This window comes from Bradysia coprophila, unplaced genomic scaffold (assembly GCF_014529535.1).
Source record: "Bradysia coprophila strain Holo2 unplaced genomic scaffold, BU_Bcop_v1 contig_232, whole genome shotgun sequence".
Lineage (NCBI taxonomy): Eukaryota > Metazoa > Arthropoda > Insecta > Diptera > Sciaridae > Bradysia > Bradysia coprophila.
The window spans coordinates 21,567,846-21,583,912 of record NW_023503493.1 but is presented as its reverse complement, the minus strand read 5'-3'; the positions used below and the strand labels follow the sequence as shown (position 1 = coordinate 21,583,912).

Below are 16,067 nucleotides of genomic sequence, written 5' to 3'. Positions count from 1 at the left end.
TCGAATTTTCTTGCGAATTCTGTTGATCGGCGAATTCAAGGTTAATTGACACATAAAAATGTGACTTTTTGTTACAGAATGTAGCAAAACTTTTATTGGCTTTTTGGAGAAAAACTTTGGATGCAACTATAGGTGATATAATAATGCTTTTTAGCACACGATGTGTATTGTCGCACTCTGTCTGTGGCATCTTGTGTTTTTTTTAGTGGTTATAGTATTTTGTGATGAGACGATGACTTGAGTAATCTTCGACGGATTTTTAAAAACTTTTTATTCGACGACAATTTTTGTTCTCAGTTGAGTATATCGGACAGATGGTTCGTTATTAATTCCCATAAGAAGTTTGATATTGGGGTGTCGTTGTTAGCCCAAAAACTTAAGTAATTTCTTATTGATTTCGATGAACTTTCTTCTACACCGCATGAACTAAATTCTACAGATTATTTTTGAAAATGGGCGGTATCTGACTGATGGTACATGAGTAATTCCCAAAAGGGTTATTAGGGTCTTTTTATTGAGACAATCATCTGAGTAATTCTGAAGAGGTTTTTTATTCGAAGTAGAACTAAATTTTACAGGCTTATTTACAAAATAGACAGTCTATCTCTAATGTTTGTGATCCACTTGCTTGAAAATGCATAAGATTATGACAAAAAAAAATCCGAGAAAATTTCTGTAAAACCCCAGGAAACTGCGGGAAAAAGACTGAATTCGACTTTTTCGAAGAATTACATTCATTTATTTATTTTAATGTCATTCAAAAACTACAATAGATGTGTATTCGTCTTCGATTATTTGTTGCTTTTGGCAAGCTTAGAACCCAGACATGACAACTAATCCACAGTCTTCACTCCAGGTTTCTGATATGTGTATGCCTCGCGTTGTACTTCTCCAGATTCAATCTTTGAAACAAATAAATAAATAATTTTCTTGTCGTACACTAAAGCTAAGGCGCTCGACGCGCTCCTTATTTCAAAAATAGTAACAATAAGACATACAACACGAATCCAACAAAATTAATTTACATTTTCATCTAATCAACGCATCAACATAACACATTAGAAATCTACCGCTCGCATAATATTCATATTGTCTTTCGACAAAACGCCGTAACAAAAACCCGAAAAAAATGCAAACGCAGTTGTACATGTAACGTACGACAGTTGTATGTACATGTTTGTACCGAAGTTTTCAAAATGTGATTTCGCCGTAAATACTAAACATTTTGTAATTAGACTTTGGGTGCCTAATGTCAAAAATTTCGCGAGGTGTTGATCTCGCATTTCTTGTTCGATATCCCCCTTGATTAAAATTGTGTTATTTTGACATTACACTAAATAAAATTTTGTAGCCAACACGTTCGAAAATAAGTGTTTCGCGTAAACTATGTGTTGCCGACATCTCATCTCACATTTTTGCAAAACATCCCTAAGGTAAGCGAGGTAGTAGCTGACCGGCTAAGCAATTTTTCAACTTTGGTCATCAGTATCTCAGGATGATTTCGATGAAGCTAAGTTTTTCCTTCGTCAGAATTTAATTTGATCTGTTCCCATTCCGTAGAATATCAGAAATATTGACAATTAATTAATTTTTATTGTAAAAAACTGATTTTACTGAAGCACTGTTTTTGACCACTAAAAAACGGATGTTTTTATACCTGACCAGTCTTGTTGCAGTAGTTGACCGCTACAAAATTAAGACATTTTTCACATTTTTCGCAATAATTTCGCATTATTCGACACATTTTCACTCTTAATTCACTGATATTAACCAATTTCAATGATAAAAACTCATAAAAACACAAAATATCAACGAATTTTAATCAGATCATTTTGTACACAACAATGCACATGGAAGGTGAATTTGTCACATGAAGAAAAATGTACGGAATTTGGTGCGTTCAACTACACAAACATGGCATATTTTTGATGCAATGTTTTGACCACCATGTAATTAATCAAATATTAACTTTTAGACGCTATTTATGTTAATAATATTAATTGTCGAACTATTTACTACCTCAAAACACCAAAACTTTGTCCATTAATAATTCTTTTGTCAATAAAAACCTTAAATTAGACCACACCGATCTTACGATTTTCTTAAGAAATGTGCAAGTTTGTACTGAGATGGTGCACTGGTTTCATTTTATGGTTTTATCAAATAAGTAAACATAATAATCGCATTATTTTCATGAAAAAATTAATCTTTAGCCTCTAAAGATTAATTATAACGTTAATTTGCGTATTTTCATTCGTAATTATTTTCCAAAACTGATAAATAATGTAGCTGGTCAGGTACACCTGCACGGTCAGCTATACCCTCGCTTACCTTATTTACTAGATAGAAAAATAGCTAATTGTGGCAATATTTTGACATATTTTGAAATATTTAAATTATCTCGAGCAAGGCTCAATTGTAAAAAAACCACTTGCAACAGAAAAAGGCAACAATTTATGTGACTTACCCACTTACCCCTCGCAATTAATTCACCGTTTTTGCGCATGTGTCCTCTCTGTTGTCTGCTATTAAATCATTAAATGCATGCGGCGTAGACTCTACAGCGTAACTTTTCCATCACGAAAACATATAAATGATGCCATTTCCGACAAAAATAATAAAGCTCATAAAAAGTTTAATTTTTTTATTTTGTCATTTCATTCAATTTTTTTTAACTACCGCAACTGTCCGAATGTAAGGGCTTGCAGGTCTCTTACAATTAAAAAGTCGTCCTATTTTAGGTGTATCCTTGTACAAATAACTTGATGTGGAAGGCCCCTATTTTTGTATTGGATAAAACTCATTTTTTATTTTTACAATGGCTAATGCTGAGAAGTCGCTATTACTTGTAACATCGTTTGTATTGATTTCCTGCGCGCAAAGGATAGATCATTGTCATGTGCATTTGATATGTCAAATTAGTTGTCATTTTCACAAAGCTAACATCAAACTTTGAAAAATTTATTTGAAATTTTAATTTTTTATTTTTTTGTTGTAGCTCCTTAGAATTGTAACGCATACTGGAGCTACGCTGTGTGTTTAATGTTAGAAGTTTTTTCTTGGAAATAAATGAAATTGAAATTGAAAATTTAAATGCATAATATCAAATGCACTTGACAATGATCTATTGTCTTGTTCGTTCCAGTATGTCGAAAATTTAAACTGTAGCGTACTCCTAGACAAGGTATTTAGGGGGTCTATTTTACAGGGTCGGAAATGGATCCCGAAAAATTGTAGTCACCCAAAATTACAAAAAGCTCAATTTCGGGCACTTATATATTCCCCTTTTTTTCGTTGTTTTTCTGAAGTTTCACCATATCTATCGAGTCAATGCACTTCAACCGAAAGTGGTTATAGTCGACAGCTGCCAAAAAGAGGAAAAGGTTTTTTTACAGTAATCTTACTTGCAGAAAATTGGATATACTGATAGAAGACGGGTCCCAAACACGAAATGCGAGATCAACACCTTGCAAGATTTTTGACATTAGGCGAGATAAATCGGCAACGGTAGTCTAAATTATCTGTTTTGGTTTGGTTATCCACATTTAAACAATTTTAGCACACTCTGATTACGAATGTTTGAAGGTAATTTTAAAAGGGAAGAAATAAAAGCGATAAATCTAAAATAAGAATTGATCACTTGAAAATTAAAATGATTGCAGGAAAATAAGAATGTGATCACAACCAGTTTTTCAAATATAACACTACGAAATAAGATTCTATCAACCTAAAATAAGAAGTGATCACAAGTAGTACCTACCACCCGCTAAATCAAATGTGATCACTAAAAATAAAGAATTTGATCACTAAAAATAAAGAATTTGATCACTAAAAGTAAAGAATTTGATCACTAAAAGTCCGAACGAATACACATAAAAAGCGTTTTAACACGCCGAGCGATCCGGCCCATTGCCCCGGAGCGAAGCGGAGGGCCGCAATGCGAGCCGGGCGCCGGAACGGTGTTGGTAACTTAGGAGTTAATTTTTTCTCTCTCGCATCGTCTAATAATTAGTCTGTGTAATTCATTGCACATAAAAAGCGTTTTAACACGCCGAGCGATCCGGCCCATTGCCCCGTAGCGAAGCGGAGGGCCGCAATGCGAGCCGGGCGCCGGAACGGTGTTGGTAACTTAGGTGTTAATTTTTTTTTCTCTTGCATCGTCTAATAATCAAACAGAATAATAGATAGCATATCCTTATTTCTTGCAATCAAATTTTTTATTTTGCACGATCATTTCTTTATTTTTTGTAATCAAATTCGTATAATTGTAGATCATTTCTTATTTCGAGACAGTATATGTTATATGTTATATATGTTATATATATATGTTATATATGTTAGTGGTAAAATTGCATATATTTAGTGATCAAATTCTTATTTTTTGGTGATCAAATTCTATTTTTATTGCTATCATAAAAAAATTGTGATCATTTCTCTTTTTCTAGTGATCATTTCCTATTTTCTTGTGATCATTTCTTATTAAATAGCTATCACTTTAATTACATGCCATTTTAAAAATGTAGATAACCAAAACAAATAGACCAGACTACCGTTGCCGATTTATCTCGCCTAATGTCAAAAATCTCGCGATGTGTTGATCTCGCATTTCGTGTTCGGTACCCGTCTTCTATCGGTATATAAATTCTTTGAGGCACACTATGAAAATGTATGGACAGACGTCGTTTTTATCACTTTTTCCGAACAGATCCACGAAAAAAAATGTGTGCCAGAACAAAAAAGTTTTATTTTGGCACTTACACCGATTTTCCGTTGAAAAATCCCATGTTCACGAACTTCGCAAAATAAAGTTGTTCAGCCCACACCTTCTAAAGATAAAGGGCCAAAATTAATCGATTCGAAGAATAATATATGAATAAGCTTATCGAATTTAAAGGCTGAATTTTTTTATAGAGCTATTTCTGACAGTCAGGTTTATATGATAATCCAACCGTTATTTCGTTGTCTTGTTGGATTTTCATGCAGGTCTGACTGTCATATATATATCTATAAAAAAATTCAGCTGTCCTTGAAAATGACGAAATTTTTCATTTCAGTTGCTATTGAATCGTCGTTTGGTGGAAAAATAAATTTTGCACAGTTTATCTCAGCATTTTCCCCTTCTTTTGTCCAAATGCTAACCATGGAGCCTCACATTTTCCGTTATGATGTATGACAGAGTTGATGGTTCTCGAAGTCGGCTCAGCGGTTCTACCTAAAATATATAACTATGAAAAAATCAAGAAGGTTCATTAAACGTTCATTTAATTTCAGACGCAACGTCGCGTCGTATTTGAACAGCTTTTTATAGGTTGAATAAATATTTTTAATACACAAGCAAAAAATAATGGTAATTGTTCAAAACATTACTTTACAAATGAAGTGACGTGACTAATTAGCAAACATATACTGAATTTATTAGTTCGGAATGTATACCACTAAAGAGCAACTCCAATGGGTTGAATATATTTAACCGTGAATTTTAAATGCGAAATTTGAGAATTTTTTTTTGCTATAAATAGGTTTGGAAAATATCCTTTCGTTATCAGTTGTACTTTTGTCTTAAACGATAGCATAAAGAACTACCCTTTTGTCAAAATGATGAAGCCAGTACTTTTCACCTTCCTATTGGTTGCCCTCTTTGCTGCGGTAAATAAGTTACCAACCTTCATGACGAAAAAAGTTTGTAACATTTTCTATTATATTTTTTAGTACTCCGCATCTCCAGTAGCTGATGCTGAAGCTGCACCAGCTCCATGTTGGTGGTGGTGGATGTTGTTGACAACTACATCAACCACAACTACTACTACTACCACCACAACCACCACCACTACAACCACTACTACAACAACTACCACTACTACTGCAGCCCCAGCAGCTTAATGCGCCCACTTGGTCTGCAAAATAGCTACCTGTCAGAGCTACATCTACCTCCAAGACTTGAAAAACTTTGAAAATGTTGATAAAATTCGAAAATATTCAATAAATGTGGCTGTAACAGTGATAACCGTATTTTGAACAAATTCAGTCATTTTCTAAAATATAGAAAAGAAGCTAGAAGAAACTGACGCAAGAAACTTTTGCATGAATTTTGCATGAAAATTATGAATATTTTCACTAGTAGTAGAAAAAATCTTGTTACTAACACGTTAGTAATAGTGTCTTTATCTCGCTTACTGGGCGATTACTGGGTTTGTTGTACTGACTAAATATTTCTGCAAAAGGCAGTATATCGAGCTTGTTATACGAATTAGTTTCGCTTCGTTCGTATCGGCAAACTCACATCTAGTGCGCGAAACCCACCCTCACATTTACTTACTAGTTAGCAAAATACATAACATATTGTCAAAATGCATGGCAAAAAAACATATTGAAACAAATGAATTGCGCTGAATCTAATGTTAGTTTTGTCTTTTCAAATTGATTTTGGTGGAGCAGGTTCATCTGGTACATACTACAAAAATTCAAGGAAGTATACTGTTGAGGAGGTAGCATCAATCGTCATTTTATTAGATGCGAAGTAAAACCCAATGTAGATATATTGTGAAGGTAATGTCAAAAAAGGTGTCAATGGCATCAACATTATATCTACCTTGGCACAACCCGACAATTCATTCAAAATAATTCACCTCCTATGATGAGGTGAAATTTTTACATGTAAACAGAGTACAGCCCCCACCTTGCAAAATTCTACGTAATATTCCGCAGCCATGTTTATTCATATTGGTTAGACACCTTAAAAGAATGGCACCTATGAAATTTACAGTGAATTAATTAGACTTCTGTGTATAAATTTAAAAGTCTGGTTTTTCACCAGATGGGGCAAAACAATTGATACGAGTAGATCCAAGACTGTAAGTGACGACTCATTCAGTAGTTTGTATAAATAATGAGGAAAAAATATTTGTTTTAATAAGCACCAGTACTTTGAGAGATTTGTGTGTAAAACTCAAGGATTTAAATTTTAAAGAGATCACGCTGATGCCCATGATAAAAATTCATCACGCCCTTCTGAAAAATCGAACTCTTTCAATGTTTATTTCTCCAGAGAAGTGTTGTTAAGTTGCTGTTTTCGATATAATACTATAGTTAGTACCACGGCAGAGTAAAATAAACCAGGCAGGAGCGGTTCATTTTCGAAACGTCAAATAAGGGACCTAATACACTGGATGAAAATGAACTCAAATGAACACTGACATAAATTGAAAAATTTTGTTCGCAAAAAATATATGGCTACTAGATTGTTCAGGTCTCTTGTCAAACGTCCACTCCTGCCTGGTTAACTTTACTCTGCCGTGTTAGTACCCTAGCAACAAAAGATAATGACTATAACAGCGAAATGTGTAATTTTCAAAATAATTAAACAACAAATAGTCAATTTTACAGCAGCATACTTCGGCAAATCAGGTTATTAAACTGTTACTACCTAACAAACTATGGATACCATCCATGTCTATAAATGTCACACAGATAAAATTTCGGAGGGATGAAAAGTATAATACACTGGATACAATCACTCATATTAATCATGAATTTGACCAGGTTTTTTGTCGTTGTTTTACATTAAAGATTTAAAAAAAAGGATCTAAAAAAAGGTTTGAGGTTACTACTCTAACGAAATACTTCGTAAAAGAAGAAAAAACAGAATAATTAAATAAAAGAGATCAATTAAACATGAACAAAATGTAGGGCCGAAGTTGTCTTGGAAAATGGCAGGCAACAAGAAGAAATATTTGTCACTTTTGATTTCTCACGCGTTTAGTTAAAAGCTGTAATCGTACTTAATTTTCCTAACAAAATTTCAAATTTTTTGATTCGACTGGTTATTTGCTGCCTAGATGGACGAGTACACTAGTATTTTGGTCTTATAGTGCACTTGTGTACGAATAGTGTATATAGTCACACTGCTACTATGTTTTACCACAGTTACATTGTTACACAAAAAAGAAGTATACAAAGAACTTTGTACAGAACCGATATAAATAACAAATAGATTGCATCAAATTTGAATTTCTGTGATTGTAACGATGATTAATGCTGGATGAATTCTCGATAGAGATCTGTTGGGCCGCGTCGCTGCATTACCGTGATAGAGTATAATTTGATCTGTAACATCAAATCCATACTGTGGCTCAATTCAAAGTTGTAAAAACTAAAAATATTCCTTATTCATATTGGTGGCTTTATTCTAATTTAAAGTGTACACAGCTGACTTTTGAACTTATTAGTTTTATTGTTACGTATTTACGCAGCATCGAAGAACAGCGTTAACAATAATGAGGTGTACCGATTTGTATGACGTGCCTACTGTCGAAAATTTAAATTTTTAATTGGAAATTTTGCGCAATTTTTTACTATAAATATGATTGGAAAACCACAGGTCGATATCAGTTGTATCATTACGTTTGTAGTAACCGATAGCAGAAAGAACTACCCTTTTGTCAAAATGATGAAGCCAGTACTTTTCACCTTCCTCTTGGTTGCCCTCTTTGCTGCGGTAAAATAGTTAAGAACTCTTATTGCGACAACAGTTTATCACATTTCCCTTCACATTTTTCAGTACTCCGCATCTCCAGTAGCTGATGCTGAAGCTGCACCAGCTCCATGTTGGTGGTGGTGGATGTTGTTGACAACCACATCAACCACAACTACTACTACTACTACCACAACCACCACCACTACAACCACTACTACAACAACAACCACTACTACTGCAGCACCAGCAGCTTAGTGCTTCCGCTAGCTCTGCAAAGTGGTCGTCTGTCACAGCAACCTCTACCACCAAGGCTTGAAAAACTTTGAAAATGTTGATAACATTCGAAAATATTCAATAAAATCGGCTGTGTAACAGTAATAACGGTCTTTTAAACCATTTTTGTCTGTAATATTTCAGCTGTAATCATTTTTTGCGAATGCAATAAACAAATTAGGTATATACGAAACGAAGCATTGGTAAAATATAATCAGATCAGAGTGAAACAATTTACTTATTTCATTTATTACACCCTAAACGATCCTAAATATGTGCAGCAATTGAGTAACATCCGAGCTGAAGGCTTGTCATAAGACATGCATCAGGCATAAATTTCAGAATTTTTCTAGTTCACTTCGTTCGGGAACTATTGTGACTGCACAGAAAATGTGTAATAGTATATTACTTCCGAGGTTCCAAGTTGTGTATTTGATAAGTGGGGTGTCACTTGTCAAATAACAACTTGGAACCTCGTAAGTACAATGCTTTACGTGATTAGGCAATGTAAATGAAAATGAAACATGCCGTAACACGTAAAATTACATATTCTTCCCGAATATTTAATATTTCTGAGTAAAATTATAAATTTGAAAAAAAGTGCAACTTTACTGTTAAGGCCAGTTCATGGTCGCATATATCGCAAAAATGTATGCGAGTATGAACTGGCCTTAAGAAAGAACGATGGTTCACTTAAACGATGTACTTTATTCACTTCTTCTAAAATGATCTGAAATCTGGGTTTGATTCCCGTGTCAGACAATTCCACATGTTTTTTTAGCGATTACATCGCCTTAGTAACGTCCAATGGTTCACTCAAGCTTCATAATTTGGGTAGTTGCAGTGTGTTTGGTAGGTTCGACGATGTCTTGTAGACACTAAATGAGACATTTACCTCCCAAAACAGTCTACTTTAGAGCCAGAAGTGCGTTTCTAATTGAAAATGACCAGGTTGGCAGTCTGCATCAATGAGATATGTTTGAATAAATTTACCCCGCAGTCCTGCCAGCCAGCAAGGCCTTAAACTTTTGAGAGGTCTCGCAGATATAGATGCGCGGGTGACACACACAATATTTGACATTTTTATACATTTTCGTAGAAGATTGATTCTCAAATTTGACAATTTCACAGTAAGTGAATTCGGTTTTGTGTGTGGCGGTCTGCGTGACCTCCCCAACAGTATATAGCCTTGCCAGCCAGGTCCCTTTCAACTGACTCGTCTTCCTTTCAACATACTGGCTGCGCCAACTCTCTTAAAAGTTCTTGTTTTTACATCATGTGTAAATGCTATTCCACGTAACTTTTTCAATGTGTAACTCACTACCGTAACATTTTTCAGTTGTTTCCCATCGAAGAAAAGGAAACTGAATATAATGAAACATTTTTTGTGACGATGTAGAATTGATGATCCAAACAATTCTATAGAAAATGGAATCACAATTGCTTTCCTGCTGTGACGTTCCCACTCTTACAAGATACTTCGTAAAAGAGAGCAATTAAACATCCAAAAAGTTTAGGGCCGACGTTGCCTTGGAAAATGAGCAGGCAGCATGAACAAATATTTTGTAGGTTTTGATGTTCACAGTAAATGAAAAATGAAACAATCTGTCAGTTAAGTTAGGATGGAAACAGACACTTTTTTTCTTACTTGCACAAATAGGTAAGACATAACTTTTTAATCGACACGTTTAGTGTAACGATGTCAGAAAAGTTGGCGCCAATAACTCGTCAAATCAGAAAATTTGAATTTTTGGATGAGAATTCACATTTAAAGCGTGATATCTCTCTTGTTTTTAAAGAATACGGAACAGGTTTTACTCTTTTATCATTTATTATCGAATTGCATACTAAATTACTTACGCCAATTTAGAGAAAGTGTGTACTGAACATTTTACAGTATTCACTGAAAATTAATTCGCTGAAAGTGATACAAACAGAGCAAAATCTGATTCTCATTCGTAAAAAAAATCAAATCCACGCCATTAGTGCGGCAACAGCTTACACCTGATTGAGCTTTTATCTCCTTTGTTCATATATGTCAGTTTTTTGATTTGATGATTTTGTATGAGACTGAAAACTAAAAGTGTGATATTTCTGTTAGGAAAGCCGTTTACTTCTCTTTTGGTCCAAAATGTTTAAAAAAAGTGATTAGAATAGAGTGGCAATAGCAGTTTGTTTAAAATTATTTTTTTCATTTTATTATTCTGCTAATGCTACTCGATTCTTATCACTTTTTTAAACATTTTGGACCAAAAACGGCTTTCCTAACAGAAATATCACACTTTTAGTTTTCAGTCTCATACAAACATCAAATCAAAAAACTGACATATATGAACAAAGGAGAGAAAAGCTCAATCTGGCGTACGCTGTTGCCGCACTAATGGCGCGGATTGAGTGGATTGCGTGGATTTTCTGATTCGACATGTTATTTGTAACTCGGCTTCTGACAAAAACTAATGACTCACTGAAAACGTGGACCGTGTGGGCACTAATAATTTGGTTTTTTTAGTGAATATACGAATGCTGTATGTACTTTTCTTTACCGCAGTTACATTGTTACACAAAAAAGTAATGTACAAAGAATTTTGTACAGAATCTATAGAAATAACAAATAAATTGCATCAAATTTTAATTTATGTGCTAGATGAATTCTCTATAGAGATCTGTTGGATTGCTGTTTTACCGTGATAGAGTATAATTTCATCTACATCATCGAATCTATACTGTGACTCAATTCAAAATTGTAAAAACTCAAAGTATTCATATTGGTGGCTTTATTCTAATTTAAAGTGTACACAGCTGACTTTTGAACTTATTAGTCTTATTGTTACGTATTTACGCAGCATCGAAGAACAGCGTTAACAATAATGAGGTGTACCGATTTGTATGACGTGCCTACTGTCGAAAATTTAAATTTTTAATTGGAAATTTTGCGCAATTTTTTACTATAAATATGATTGGAAAACCTCAGGTCGATATCAGTTGTATCATTACGTTTGTAGTAACCCTTTTGTCAAAATGATGAAGCCAGTACTTTTCACCTTCCTCTTGGTTGCCCTCTTTGCTGCGGTAAAATAGTTAAGAACTCTTATTGCGACAACAGTTTATCACATTTCCCTTCACATTTTTCAGTACTCCGCATCTCCAGTAGCTGATGCTGAAGCTGCACCAGCTCCATGTTGGTGGTGGTGGATGTTGTTGACAACCACATCAACCACAACTACTACTACTACCACCACAACCACCACCACTACAACCACTACTACAACAACAACCACTACTACTGCAGCACCAGCAGCTTAGTGCTTCCGCTAGCTCTACAAAGTGGTCGTCTGTCACAGCAACCTCTACCACCAAGGCTTGAAAAACTTTGAAAATGTTGATAACATTCGAAAATATTCAATAAAATCGGCTGTAACAGAAATAACTGTCTTTTAAACCATTTTTGTCTGTAATATTTCAGCTGTAATCATTTTTTGTGAATGACAGAATTAAGTATTACCAACGAACTGTCAAGTACCGAAGCTGACTTTGACATCACTCGATAGGTTTGTTCCAAGTAACTGTAAACACGAACTTTGACAACCCGAACAACGACAATTTCATCCATAGCAACGTCGCTTACGTGATATTTCATACAAACCGACCAACGTCGCCTACGCGATTTACACAGAGGTATTATTGAGGTTATGGTTATATGGATGAAATTTGACAATTCATATGGCCTTGGAACAAACCTATTAGAAGGCCAAACGCACACCTGTTGACTATTTTTTTTTAAATTTTGATAGCCATTGTATGAAAAAGAATAGCCAACTTTGATCTGTTCAGTCCTCTATTTGAGTGACGTCAAAGTCAGTTTCTGTGCTAGACAGTGTGTTGACTGTAGATGGCGTCAATTTTCTACGAAAGATCACGAGTTGTCATTTCATTTTGCTTTCTCATTTTTCCATAGTACGTGAAAAATATAGGATAAGTACAGTCAATAGTCAAACTTCAAGTATGAGTACTGAAACTTGACAGTTCACACCAACCATTTCATCAACGCACTTCAAGCAAAAGTGGTACTCTAAATAGGGTACTGAAACTTGCCAGTGCTCCATACAAAATTTTACACTGTAAAAAGAGTGGGGATAAAATTTCATACATAATAGTACTCTATTTGGCAGCTGTCATTAATAGCACTTTTGCTTGAAGTGCGTTGGTTTCATACAAATTAGCACTCTACTTGGCAGCTGGCGATATAATTACTTTTGCTTGAAGTGCGTACAGTTCATGAAAAATGTTTGAAAAATGTTTATATAAGATTATCGATACATGAGACGCACATTCGAGACTTGCCGAGATGACCTATCATGTATCGATATCCTATTTTAAACAGCCGATTTATCCGTCTAGATAAATAACTGTGACGTCACAACATGGCGCGAGTATGATAAAATAAATTGAAACAGAAATATTCAGTCGCACATTTAAAACTTCGAGCCGTATTTTTTCTATCATTTTGCAGAGTGTCGATCTTTACTAATAGTGTAGCCAGCTTACACCTAAAGTGCCAATCGGAGAAATGATATGAGATGGCTCTGCGGATGGTTGGCTTCATTGCGCTATCTTCTAGTAGGGAAATAGGGAAATAACATAAGAACCGTTCCAGTTGTGTAGATGTGATTTTCTATACTAGATGCGTGATAGCCGCACACAATGTCACAATTATACAGATTCCCCTAGTCGTTGTTCAAATTATATTCAAATGGAAAAAGGGCGAAGAAAGATCTAAAAACGATTGCTTCATATCGAACGATTTTTGTGATTTAGAGTGTTTAAAGAAAGAGCAGTTACGCAACCAATAAGTATGCTCCAAGTCCTTCAAAATTGGGATATACCAACGCACTTCTGGCACTAAAGTGGACCGTAATCGATTAGAATACAGAATTAATTGACTGGTAGCTCTGTACATATTTCCATCCATTGATGAAGTAAAAACTTACGAACAAACGATTCGTTATTGATAGATCTTGGCACAGTTTCTTTAACAAAGCACGAAAAGAGAATAATTGTCAAGAGAGCCCTCTTCGACGCAGTAGTCAAAGTTTCTCATAGAAATTAAGTTTAACTTGCAATGTTATAAATAGATGCTTAACATTCGAATTTAATCTAGGGCATATTGTGCAGAAATCGATTACCCAACATTTGCTAAGATTGCACAAAACTTGCTAAAATTTTATTACAGTAATTAGCTCTTAACAACCAGACAGTGTTAAGAATTAATCTCATTCATACTGTACTAGTACTTATTGTGGCAGTTATCAAGACGGATTTGTTGGATACACTGTATGGACAATTTGTTTTGAATTCAAATTGTTTGATGTATTTGATGAGAACTTTGACTTCAACCAGGGCCGGTTTAGAATTTGCAGCGACCAAGGAAATGACAACCCCACAAAAAATGTTTAAGGAGAATTTAACGGCCATATTTCAAAATATTTTTAATATTCTACTTTCTCAGCGCTCATTTTGATATAAGTGCCACTAAAGCATACATCCAATTCGTTATGACAAATGCTGATTTCAAATCCTTTTTAAAGGAAATTTCCTGAAACATCAGCAAGTTCAAAAATTGGTTTCCCAAAACATAGACTGTGAATTACAGGCAGAGAAAATAAGATGTCACAATCCAATTCTTCTTAGTCATTCCACATTCCACATTCCACATGCATTACTAATTTTATGTTATTTGCGTGGATATCGCATGTGAAATGAATGGCATCAATAGATCATCTTGAAGGTTATTATTGATACTATTTAATAACGGAAAGGTGAGCATATCTCACAGAGACATTGTCTTCGTTGCACTTTGTACAAAGATAAATGTTCTAGAGTGAACAAAACACCTTATCGTTATATTTCGTAAAAGAATCAAATGTTACATTTCAGGACAGAAATCTCAATTTTGTAACAAAAAGAAATATCGAATTTTGCTGCTCAGAAAAGAATAATTTGGCTGTCAAAAAAACTTCTACGAAAATTATTAAATTAGCTGATAACAGAAAGTAAATTTTCTGTAGAAAAAAGAGTAATTTTGGCGGTAAAAATAAATAAATTTGCTGCCAGAAACAATAATTGTGCTGTTTAAAAAGAATAAAATTCAGGTTAAAAAAAATCATACAAATGAATGAATGAGTGAACAAAACTTAAGTGAAAGTACCATAACTTGTAATAAATTTTATTTCTCACCCTGATAACCTCAAATTTACAATTTTTTTAGGTTAACTGGTTGAAATTATTTTACACTTAGAAACCCATATTCGACTATGATGGATTGTTGTAATCGTGTTCCAAGAGTATTTTTTTTATTTTCTTCCACTGTAATTAACAGTATTTGTCATTCAAATTGATGACGAATTTATTGTTATGTTGAATACACAGTTGAATTTCGAACTTATCGTTATGAATCTATATACAACAGAAGAAAATCATCAATTGGATGTACCGATTTCAATGTATGACTACGTAAAAAATGCAAATTTTAGATGTGGAATTTGAGAAATTTTTTGCTATAAATAGGTTCGGAAAACTTCAGGTCGATAACAGTTGTATCATTACGTTTGTAGTAACCGACAGCAGAACGAACTACCCTTTTGTCAAAATGATGAAGCCAGTACTTTTCACCTTCCTCTTGGTTGCTCTTTTTGCTGCGGTAATATAGTTAACAACCCCCATAACAAAAAACAGTTTGTCACATTTTCCGTTACATTTTTTAGTACTCCGCATCTCCAGTAGCTGATGCCGAAGCTGCACCAGCCCCTTGTTGGTGGTGGCTTTTATTGACAACCACAACAACAACAACTACTACTACTACCACCACAACCACCACCACTACAACCACTACTACAACAACAACCACTACTACTGCAGCACCAGCAGCTTAGTGCTTCCACTAGTTCTGCAAAGTGGTAGTCTGTTACAGCAACACCTTGAAGGGTTGAAAAACTTTGAAAAATTTGATAACATTCGAAAATATTCAATAAAATCGGTTGTAACAGTAATAACGGTCTTTCAAACAATTTTTGTCTGTAGTATTTTTCATATTGGACGGAGAAAAAGTGCGACGAAGTCCTAGGTATGAAATAGTTATTTTCATCATAAGGAGAGAAACCACGAAATTACAGTATAACGTGTGCATTCGTATGCCGAGAGAATTATTTTGCATAAGACTTCGTCTCGACGAAACATACATACGTATGTAAAAGTAATTCTCGTGTAATACAAATTCACACACATACTGTGATTGAGTGTGTTAAATTTTAAACGCTTTATGATA

General features: G+C 34.4%; 4 long non-coding RNA genes across 4 annotated transcripts; all 4 read left to right on the top strand.

The window, feature by feature from the left end:
* Positions 1–5,501: 5,501 nt before the first annotated feature.
* On the top strand, positions 5,502–6,001 carry LOC119076275. The gene is made up of 2 exons (XR_005087594.1): positions 5,502–5,646; positions 5,710–6,001. It is a non-coding gene; the product is annotated as an uncharacterized LOC119076275 (long non-coding RNA).
* Positions 6,002–8,341: 2,340 nt separating this feature from the next.
* LOC119076269 lies at positions 8,342–8,851 on the top strand. The gene is made up of 2 exons (XR_005087588.1): positions 8,342–8,494; positions 8,558–8,851. It is a non-coding gene; the product is annotated as an uncharacterized LOC119076269 (long non-coding RNA).
* Positions 8,852–11,715: 2,864 nt separating this feature from the next.
* LOC119076267 lies at positions 11,716–12,168 on the top strand. Its single transcript, XR_005087586.1, has 2 exons — positions 11,716–11,815; positions 11,879–12,168. It is a non-coding gene; the product is annotated as an uncharacterized LOC119076267 (long non-coding RNA).
* Positions 12,169–15,341: 3,173 nt separating this feature from the next.
* LOC119076278 lies at positions 15,342–15,657 on the top strand. Its single transcript, XR_005087596.1, has 2 exons — positions 15,342–15,443; positions 15,508–15,657. It is a non-coding gene; the product is annotated as an uncharacterized LOC119076278 (long non-coding RNA).
* The last annotated feature ends 410 nt before the right edge of the window (positions 15,658–16,067 follow it).